The sequence below is a fragment of the Triticum dicoccoides genome, chromosome 3B (genome assembly GCF_002162155.2).
Source record: "Triticum dicoccoides isolate Atlit2015 ecotype Zavitan chromosome 3B, WEW_v2.0, whole genome shotgun sequence".
In the NCBI taxonomy this organism is placed as follows: domain Eukaryota; kingdom Viridiplantae; phylum Streptophyta; class Magnoliopsida; order Poales; family Poaceae; genus Triticum; species Triticum dicoccoides.
Window position 1 is genome coordinate 490,747,317 of NC_041385.1, and position 11,818 is coordinate 490,759,134.

Below are 11,818 nucleotides of genomic sequence, written 5' to 3' on the forward strand. Positions count from 1 at the left end.
GTAGCTTGAGGACTTGTCTTGGTAGCATTGGCAGCAGAATCATGTGTGGCAGAGTCATCATTGGTGGAGTAAGATGCAGCTTTGCAGAACTGACCATCCAATGGACGAATGCCTTCATCAATCACAGCTGGTGACTTGCCCTTCTCATCAGATGAGGAAATTGTCCGCTTGAGGACTTCAGTCGGGGGCAAGTAGCTGAGGTGATTCTGAAAATCAGCCTTGTAGTTGAGTGAAGACCTTGTTTTGAGGAATCTCATGATCCACAACGCGTAAGGCTTCAGCTCACATGGAGAAAGTGCAACATTCGCCAGAGTCCTCATTAAGAAATCATGATAATTTATGGGGATGCCATGCATGATGTTGAAAAGCATGTTCTTCATCATTCCGATAATTTCTTCATCGGATGAGTCATGGCCTTTGATGGGACTCATGGTCTTCGTCAGAATGCGGTAGATGGTTCTGGGCACATAGAGCAATTCCTTCACGAGGAATTTGGTCCTTGGAGCTTGTCCTAGCTTCAGCGGCTTCATGAGCACTTTCATATAATGATCAGTGAGTCCAGGCTCATCATACAGACAACGAGCACCATCAGGTGGAGGACTGATTGGTAAGGCACGAAGCAATTTAGTGGTTGGTGCCTTGTAATGAGTGTTTTCAGTCATCCAGTCCAACACCCACGAGTTGACGTCAGCAGCATCGCCTGTGATATGCAAAGTTGCGTAGAACTGAAGAATAAGCTCTTCATTCCTATCAACTATGTCAGAGCAGAAATTGAGCAAGCCAGCGTCATGAATCATGCTGAGGACTTGAGAGAAGCAAGGCATGGATTCCATGTCCACATGAGGAATATGCTCATGATCGAAGACTTTGTCCTTGTTGAAAAGCACTGAGGAATAGAAGTTGGCCTGGCTGGCAGTCCAGAAATGCTTCCTTCTGAGACAAGCATTGTCATATGGGTTGAATTCCAGGAAGAATACGTGCTCGCCGAAGAAATCATCAGCCTTGAATTTTTGCTTTTTGGAGAAAGGATCCTTTGGCTTGGGCTGAGGAGTGTCAGTCAATTGCAGCACTACTTCAGGAATCGCAATCTCAGGTTCCTCAGGCTGAGGAATTTCAGGCTCTTCAACAGCTTCAGCCTAGGTCATCAATTCTTCATTGACAATTTCTTCAGCACTAGTGGCTGGAATTTCTTCATGAACACTTGGGGTTGCATGAGGTTCTTCAGATCCCATTTGCACTTCAGTGGCGACAGGGGACTGAGGAATAGCTTGAAGGGGAGTGAACATTGGAGAGTTGGGATGTTGACTGTCCCAAAATTCATCATTGAGCACAGGGGTGGTACAGCCAATGTCCACATCCTCCTCTTCAATTTCTTCAACACCTGCCTCTTCAGCAGTAAACTGAGGCAAAGGTGAGGAAATGACTGGGGTTGAAGGGATCTCACCCACTTCAATTTCTTCGTCCAACTGCTCTGTTGAAGCAGCAGATGGAGTTTCTTCATCAGATTCCTCAGTAATCTCATATTCTTCCCCAAAAGGAACAAGGTCCTTTGATGGCATTGATGAGACGGGAACCACATCAATTGGATTGTCAATTGAACCGATGAGAGTCCTCATCTTCTTCAGAGCTGAAGAATTTGAATAGGTTGATGCCTTCCTCTTTTTCATTGCTGCACGCTCTGCAGCCTTTGTCTTCTTCACATCAGATGCAGATGGAAGGACCATAGTTGGTGTAAGCACAGGAGGTGCATTTTCTTCAGGCGCAACTTTTGTAGTTGCCCTGACTTGTTCACCTTCTTCAGGCGCATCACTAGTGGATGCCCTGGCAATAAAATCAGTGGCTGGAATGGAGTCATCAGCGCTGGTACTCTCATTTTCTTCAGCAGCCATACTGACATCAGCGGTGCTGGCATGTTCTTCAGTGGGCTGGGCAGATTCTTCAGCCTGAGGAATTTCAACATGCACCGGCGCAGAGACAGTTGAAGAGAAAGTCTTCATCAAATTGACGAACCGAACCTTTGCTCCCTTCCAATCAGCATGGTACCGATTGAAATCATCACTCAGTTGCTTGATTTCAGCTTGTACATCAATAAGTTGTTCAGGAGTAAGAGTGAGGACATTGTCCTTGAGGTAGCGTTGTTTCTTCTATTGCACTTTCTTCAACCTTCGTCCTTCTTCATATTTCCACTTTTCTTCCTCAATGAAGTGAGTGAGAACATGACTTTGACCAGGAGTGAGGTTCATCTCCGGCAAAGGTGTAGCGGGGTCCTTGTGCCATAAGTCAATGAAATCAAGGATCAGCTTGGGATCCAGAAGTAGTGGCACATTACTACCTTTGGCTCTAGCGGCCCTGGCTTGCCTGTCTCTGATGATTTTGGCAAGTTCATCATCATCCGCCTAATCATCATCAGAGGGCACTTGGAAAGCGACTTGCTTCTTGTGAGGACTTAGTCGAAGACCTCGTCCGGCAGTGGCCTTTTTCTTCAGTAGTGAGGGACCAGCTGAGGAAGGTCGAGCAGCCGAGGAGCTTGCAGATGCTCCTGAGGCAATAGAGAAGCCTTGAGTCCTTTGGCACGTGGCAAGATGCACAGGTGCCGAAGATTTTGTTGGACCAGCTGAAGACTTTGTTGGAGGAGGAGGAGCAGACTGAGGAATTGTCCATGAGGGCTTTGAAGATGCCGACCGTGAGGGAATTGCTGAGGAGCTTGGCCGTGAGGGCATTGAAGGAGAAGCACTGGACTTGTGGGTAGGCTTCTTTGGCATAGCCTTTCTGGGCTTACTACCAGAGGCCTCAGCAGTGTTAGCAGCAGCAGCAGAATCTTCATTGAATTTCCTCACTGCTTCTTTTGCTTGCTTGGATAGTTTGGCCTGGCGACTAGCCCATTCAGTAGCATAGTCCTCACCGTGCTTGAGGCTGGTGGGATCTGCCAGTTGGCCAGGTCTCAATGGAGGTCTTGAGCATGGAGGGTTGAGCGCGAATTTCTTCATGTACTTGGGAGTAACATACCTGTACTCCCTCCATTCTCGTGCCCATCTCCTCTCAATTCGTTGTATGCGCACCTTGCTCTGATTCTTATCCTCCTTGCCAAACTTGGCCTCATCAAGAGTGCAGTATCCAGCATAAATATCCTCAGGAATTTCAAACGCTGTGTTGACCTCAGGCCTTTTTCCTCCCTTTTGTGGCTTCTTGTCAGCCATTTTCTTCAGCTGAGGAATATGAACAACTGAAGTTTCTGAAGAGGTATGCAACTTTTCTTCGAGGAACACTGCAAATGAGTGAAGTTGATGAGAACCTAGTGATTCAGCAGCGGACATTTGTACCTGTGAACAGAGTATAGTTGCGAGGAATTTGGAGAGGTCATATGCGTTCTCCGAAGGTTTTTCAAAAAGAATAGGTTTTGAGGAATTTGACCAGATGAGTCTTGAGGAATTTCACTAAGCGTTCTTTGTCTTAGGTTCCAGAGTTGTATAGATTGAAAATCCACACAATTGAGGAATCTTGAACAAAATCATTGCTTAGAGAAATGAATCAAGAACAGATAACATGTGAGGTGTTTTAGTGTGTGAAGATTTGAAGAATAAACACCTTTGAAGATTTTTAGGAAAACACATGAATCAAAGCGGGCAATAAAAGTAACTTTTAATTACCCGAAGTGAAGAACACGACGAACTGGGAAGCGTTGAGGTGAAGTTCGTCCGTTCAGATCTTCCACGCCCTAACTCGGTAGAGGAAGACGGCTACGGCGGCGGAGAAGTGAAGAAATCCGCAACCGGCGCGAGTACGATGGTGATGAGGTCGAGGCAGTGAAGCTCTTCCTCACCGGCGACGATGAAGTAGCGGCAGCCCTAGGGTTTGGGAAGCTCGAGCGGGAGAGAGAGGTCGAGCGGAGTAAAAGTGAAGTGAGGAGAAGGCAGGGGTATTTATAGCGGTAGTGAAAAACTGTGCGCCCGAGGATTTCGGACGAACGTGCCCCTGGCTTTTCCCATTCACATGACATGTGTCACCCACGTACTGTGAGGTGGCGATCGTGTAGGATCGTGGGTGAAAAGATAAGTATTTGTCGTGAGAAGCGGAACGGTTTAAGCGGCAAAGCCGAAAATTTAGATAAGATAAGTTTTAAGTTACCGTTTGCAATTTCTTCAGCTGTCAAGGACACAGTGAAGTTTTTGAACGAGTTTGAAATCAGAACGCATATGAAGAATTTGTGAAAAGATTAGATTGAGTTTAGCATAGAGGGTGAAGGGTCCGATCACATTCACTTAGCAGAAGAAATCAACTTGAGGAATTAGCAATAAGTGAATGTTGTAGAGGACATAAAACTCATATATATATATATATATATATATATATATATATATATATATATATATATATATATTCAAATGAAGACAAACGACGGAAATAGTGAAGACATTGCAAGTTGAAGAATTTGAAAAATTGAGGAATTTCAAGACTGAGGAAAAACACAAATTGAAGATTTTCAACTTTTGTGGTGGCGTAACCCACTGTATAAGAAAGTTGGCTTCAGACACCGCGTACAATTGTCGTAGGGCTCTGAGAGTCAATTTCTTCATTAATTTCTTCACACTTAGAGGGTTAGTCTTCATTGATTAAAGAAAAACGTTACTTCGTGTGTTGCGCATCTAAGTCATCAAGTCAGCATAAGTGTTAGGATGTGTGTCCACTTCAGAACATTCGAAGATTTTAGGATATTTAGCTCACACCGCAACTTGCTAAATCTCTTCTCATCCAAGGTCTTAGTGAAGATATCGGCCAGCTGATCTTCAGTTCTAGCATGGTCGATGGAGATATCGCCCTTCAACACATGATCACGAAGGAAATGATGACGAATTTGAATGTGCTTTGTCTTTGAGTGCCAAACTGGGTTATGAGCAATCTTGATAGCACTCTCATTGTTGCAGTAGAGAGGCACATTTTTCACGTTGATGCCATAGTCCTTGAGTGTTTGCTTCATCCAAAGTAATTGAGCACAACACGATCCGGCAGCAATGTACTCAGCTTCTGCAGTGGAGAGTGATACGCAGTTCTGTTTCTTCAAGGACCAACCAACCAAAGATCGTCCAAGGAAATGGCATGTGCCTAATGTTGACTTGCGGTCCACGCGATCGCCAGCATAGTCTTCAGAAAGTCTTCAGAAATCCAAAGTCTTCAGAAAGTCTTCAGAAATTTCTTCACTTTCAAAGTCTTCAGAAATCCAAAGTCTTCAAAAAGTCTTTAGAAATCCAAAGTCTTCAAAAAGTCTTCAGAAATCCAAAGTCTTCAGAAGGTCACACCAATTTCTTCACTTTCAAAGTCTTCAGAAATCGAAAGTCTTCAGATGAAGAACTTCATTTTTAGGGGTCGACTTTCTCTGTAAATATCAAACTTCTCATAGACTTGTAGACTTGTGTACACTCACAAATGCATCAGTCCCTTAACCTATAAGTCTTCAATACACCAAAATCACTAAGGGGCACTAGATGCACTTACACTACATCAACACCATAGCCTCTCCGATGAAGTGTGAGTAGTTTACCACAGACCTTCGGGTCCATAGCTATTAGCTAGATGGCTTCTTCTCTCTCTTTGATTCTCAATACAAAGTTCTCCTCGATCTTCTTGGAGATCTATTCGATGTAATAATTTTTGCGGTGTGTTTGTTGAGAACCGATGAATTGTGGGTTTATGATAAAGAATTATCTATGAACAATATTTGAATCTCCTATGGATTATTTTATGTATGATTTGTTATCTTTGCAAGTCTCTTCGAACTATCAGTTTGGTTTGGCCTACTAGATTGATCTTTCTTGCAATTGTAGAAGTGCTTAGCTTTGGGTTCAATCTTGCAGTGTCCTTTCCCAGTGACAGCAGGGGCAGCAAGGCAAGTATTGTATTGTTGCCATCGAGGATAAAAAGATGGGCTTTATATCATATTGCTTGAGTTTATCCCTCTACATCATGTCATCTTGCCTAATGCATTACTCTATTCTTATGAACTTAATACTCTAGATGCATGCTGTATAGCAGTCGATGTGTGGAGTAATAGTAGTAGATGCAGAATCGTTTCGATCTACTTGTCGCGGACGTGATGCCTATATACATGATCATGCCTAGATATTCTCATAACTATGCACTTTTCTATCAATTGCTCGCACCACAAAAAAAAGACACATCCGTGACATTTTGGGCCGAACGAATTTTTTTTCTGTCATACATATGACACTTCTATGACGATAAATGTGACAAAACCCGGTATCATCATAGATGTGGTGGGCCCCTACTTCTATGACAAAAAATCATGAAAGAAAATGGGCTTTTCGTCCTGGGCGGGCCGGAGACGCAGCTGCATGACATTCTTTGGGCCGTCCATGATGGAAAAAACCATGGTAGAAGCGAGGGGGAGGAAAATTTCGGGGAGTTGCAGGTTACGATGGGAGGCCGGGAGCCGAGCGATGCGCGTTTCTCTCGTACACGTTGATACGTCTCCAACGTATCTATAATTTTTGATTGCTCCATGCTACTTTATCTACTGTTTTAGGCAATATTGGGATTTATTATCCACTTTTATATTATTTTTGGGACTAACCTATTAACCGGAGGCCCAGCCCAGATTTGCTGTTTTATGCCTATTTCAGTGTTTCGAGGAAAAGGAATATCAGACGGAGTCAAAACGGAATGAAATCAACTGGAGAAGTTATTTTTGGAAGGAAAGCAACCTGATGGACTTGGAGTGCACGTCAGGGGAGTCCCGGGCTGCCCACGAGGGTGGGGGGCGCCCCCCTGGGCGCGCCCCTACCACATGGGGCCCCCGTAGCTCCTCCAACGTACCCCCTGCACCCATATATACTCACGTACCCTAAAACTTCCAGAACAGAAGATAGATCGGGAGTTCTACCGCCGCAAACCTCCAGAGCCACCAAAAACCAATCGGGACCCTGTTCCGGCACCCTGCCGGAGGGGGATCCCATCACCGGAGGCCATCTTGATCATCCTGGCGCTATCCATGACGAGGAGGAAGTAGTTCACCCTCGGGGCTGAGGTTATGTACTAGTATCTATGTGTTTGATCTCTCTCTCTCTCTCTCTCTCTCTCTCTCTCTCTCGTGTTTTCTCTCGTGTTCCTCTATGGCACGATCTTGATGTATCCCGAGCTTTGCTATTATAGTTGGATCTTATGATGTTTCTCCCCCTCTACTCTCTTGTGATGAATTAAGTTTCCCCTTTTGAAGTTATCTTATAGGATTGAGTCTTTGATGAGAACACTTGATGTATGTCTTGTCGTGATTATCTGTGGTGACAATGGGATATCATGTGCCACTTGATGTATGTTTTGGTGATCAACTTGCGGGTTTCGTGTCATTGGGAACATATGCATAGGGGTTGGCACACGTTCTTGACTCTCCGGTAGTAGCTTTGGGGCTGAGTACTTTTATGTTGGTTGAATGAATCTGAGACTGCGTGACGCATATCGTATAATCATGCCCACGGATACTTGAGGTGACAATGGAGTATCTAGGTGACATTAGGGTTTTGGTTGATTTGTGTCTTAAGGTGTTATTCTAGTATGAACTCTATGATGGATTGAGCGGAAAGAATAGCTTTATGTTATTTTACTATGAACTCTTTTATAGATCGACCCGAAAGAATAACTTTGAGGTGGTTTCGTACCCTACCATAATCTCTACGTTTGTTCTCCGCTATTAGTGGCTTTGGAGTGACTATTTGTTGCATGTTGAGGGCTTGTTATATGATCTATCTATGTTATTATTGTTGAGAGAACTTGCACTAGTGAAAGTATGAACCCTAGGCCTTGTTTCCTACCATTGCAATACCGTTTACGCTCACTTGTACCACTTGTTACCTTGCTGTTTTTATTATTTCAGATTACAAAAACCTTTATCTACTATCTATTTTGCACTTGTATCTTCATCTCTTCGCCGAACTAGTGCACCTATACAATTTACCATTGTATTGGGTGTGTTGGGGACACAAGAGACTCTTTGTTATTTGGCTGCAGGGTTGTTTGAGAGAGACCATCTTCATCCTACGCCTCCTATAGATTGATAAACCTTAGGTCATCCACTTGAGGGAAATTTGCTACTGTCCTACAAACCTGTGCACTTGTAGGCCCAACAACGTCTACAAGAAGAAGGTTGTGTAGTAGACATCAAGCTCTTTTCTGGCGCCGTTGCCGGGGAGGTGAGTGCTTGAAGGTATATCTTTAGATCTTGCAATCGAATCTTTTTGTTTCTTGTTTTAGCACTAGTTTAGTTTATAAAAGAAAATTACAAAAAAATCGAGTTAAGTTTGTCACATATGCTTCACCTTTTTAATATCTTTCGTGAGTATGATGGAAACGAAAATTGTGCTCAAGTACTAGAAGAAGAATTACATAGAATTCTTGGCATAAAATATGTGAAAGATGAGCATGATTTCAATTTTGTTAGTATGAATTCCCTGAACATCCATGATGCTAATGATATGCAAAGCCACAAGCTTGGGGAAGCTATGTTTGATGGAGATGATATTTTTTGTCCCCCAAGATTTGATGAGCAAATTTACTACGATGAAAGCATTCCTCCTATCTATGATGATTATTGTGATGACACGTATGCTTTAAAGAATAATGATAACCATGAAACGTGTCATCTTGATCTTAATTTTCAATCACATGATAGTTATTTTGTTGAGTTTGCTCCCACTACTATTCATGAGAAGAAATTTGCTTATGTGGAGAGTAGTAAATTTTATATGCTTGTAGATCATGAAAAGAATGCTTTAGGTGCTGGTTATATTGTTGAATTCATTCATGATGCTACTGAAAATTATTATGAGGGAGGAACATATGCTTGTAGGAATTGCAATAATGTCAAGTTTCCTCTCTATGTGTTTAAAGTTTTGAAGCTATGCTTGTGTTACCTTCCTATGCTAGTTGATTATTGTTCCCATAAGTTGTTTTCTCACAAAATCCCTATGCATAGGAAGTGGGTTAGACTTAAATGTGCTAGTCATATGCTTCATGATGCTCCCGTTATGTTTCACTTCTTATCTTTTTTGTGAGCATCATTGTCATCCATGCCTAGCTAGAAAGGCATTAAAGAAAAGCGCTTGTTGGGAGACAACCCAATATTTATCCTTACTGTTTTTGTGTGTACACATGATTATGCTACTGTAGTAATCATGTTTTATAGCTTTTGTTTCAATAAAGTGCCAAGTAGAACCTTTGGGAAGACTTGGGTGAAGTTTATGTGATCTTGCTGTGAAAAACAGAAACTTTAGTGCTCACGAGATTAGCTGCCATTTTTTTTACTGGAGAGTGCTTTTAGGTTGATTCTTTTTGTAGATGATTAATAGACAAATTACTCAGGTCGATCAATTTATTTCATACTTTTTGGGGTGCCAGAAGTATACGTTTGATACAGATTACTACAGACTGTTCTGTTTTTGACAGATTCTGTTTTCATTGTGTTGTTTGCTCATTTTGATGAATCTATGAGTAGTATCGGAGGGTATGAACCATAGAGAAGTTAGAATACAGTAGATATTACACCAATATGAATTTATAATGAGTTCATTACAGTACCTAAGTGGTGGTTTTATTTTCTTATACTAACGGAGCTTACAAGTTTTGTTGTGAGTTTTGTGTGGTTGAAGTTTTCAAGTTTTGGGTAAAGATTCGATGGACTATGGACTAAGGAGTGGAAAGATCCTAAGCTTGGGGATGCACAAGGCACCCCAAGGTAATATTCAAGTACAACCAAGCAACTAAGCTTGGGGATGCCCCGGAAGGCATCCCCTCTTTCGTCTTCGTTCATCGGTAACTTTACTTGGAGCTATATTTTTATTCACCACATGTTATGTGTTTTGCTTGGAGCGTCATTTTATTTTGTTAGTTTTTTCTTTCTGTTAGTTAGAATAATTTTTTGCATCTTTAGTTTCAATAAAAAGTCAAGGATAGCCTTTGCCATGCTTATTTTGCTAGTTTGCATGTTGCTGGTTGAAAACAGAAAGTTTACAACTGTTGCAAAAATTCCCTAGAAAGTTAGAGAATGGTCTAACGTTGAATCTTTTTGCATATTGAGATCTGATAAATTTATTACAGTGGTAATTTTAGTTCATAATTTTTGGAGTCAGGGAAGTATTGATACTCTTGCATTCTTTACATACTGTACTGTTTTGGGAGATTGCTGTTATGGTTGCATTGTTTGCATATGTTTGCTTGTTTAATGATTCTATTTGAGGATAGGAGTATTAAATATTCAGAGGCATTTAGTATTCAATGTTGAATAAGAATTTTAGTGATTTGTTACAGTAGAATATGATAAGGTTTTGCATTGGCTTATACTAACCTATCTCACGAGTTCTTGTTGAGTTTGTTGTGAATGAAGCTTTTGATAAAAAGAAGAGAAACCATGATATGAGAGGAATTAAGGAGACACAAAAGTTCAAGCTTGGGGATGCCCAAGGCACCCCAAGATAATATTTCAAGAAGGCTCAAGCATCTAAGCTTGGGGATGCCCCAGTAGGCATCCCACCTTTCCTCTTCAACAACTATCGGTTAGTATCGGTTGAGCCTAAGTTTTTGCTTCTTCACATGAGTTGTGCTATCCTTGCAATGTAGTTTTCTTTAGCTTTGCTTGCTGTTTGAATAAGTATCAAGATCTGAAATTATTTAATAAGAGAGAGCCATACACAAATTGGAATTTGCTAGAATACTCTATGTGCTTCACTTATATCTTTTGAGCTTGATAATTTTTGCCCCCGTGCTTCACTTATATCTTTTAGAGCACGGTGGTGGATTTGTTTTAAAGAAACTATTGATCTCTCATGATTCACTTAGATTATTTTGAGAGTTGTTAATAGCATGGTAATTTGCTTAATATTAATATACTTGGTATTCAAGATATGTGAAACTTTCTTATGAGTGTGTTGAATACTAAGATAAGTTTGATGCTAGATAATTGTTTTGAGATATGGAGGTGATAATATCAAAGCAATGATAGTTGGGGTGATTATGAATTTAAAGAATTCTTGTGTTGAAGTTTGTGATTCCCGTAGCATGCACGTATGGTGAACCGCTTTGTGATGAAGTCGGAGCACAATTTTATTTATTGATTGTCTTCCTTATGATTGGTAGTCGGGGACGAGCGATGGTCTTTTCCTACCAATCTATCCCCCTAGGAGCATGCGCGTAGTGCTTTGGTTTTTCATGACTTCTAAAGTTTTGCAACAAGTGCATGAGTTCTTTTGATTAATGTTGAGTCCATGGATTATACGCACTCTCACCCTTCCACCATTGCTAGCCTCTCTAATACCGCACACTTTTCGCCGGTATCATACACCTACTATACCTTCCTCAAAACAGCCACCATACCTACCTATCATGGCATTTCCATAGCCATTCCGAGATATATTGCCATGCAACTTTCCACCGTTCCGTTCATATGACACACATTACTTTTGTCATATTGCTTTTTGCATGAACTTGTAGTTGAAATTGTATTTGTGGCAAGGCCACCTTCATAATTTTCATACATGTCACTCTTGATTCATTGCATATCCCGGTACACCGCTGGAGGCATTCATATAGAGTCATATTTTGTTCTAAGTATCGAGTTGTAATTGTTGAGTTGTAAGAAAAATAAAAGTGTGATGATCATCATTATTAGAGCATTTTCCCAGTGAGGAAAGGATGATGGAGACTATGATTCCCCCATAAGTCGGGATGAGACTCCGGACTTTATGAAAAATAAAAGAGGCCAAAGAAGCCCAAACAAAAAAAAGAGGCCAAAGAAGCCCACCAAAAAAAAATAAAAAAA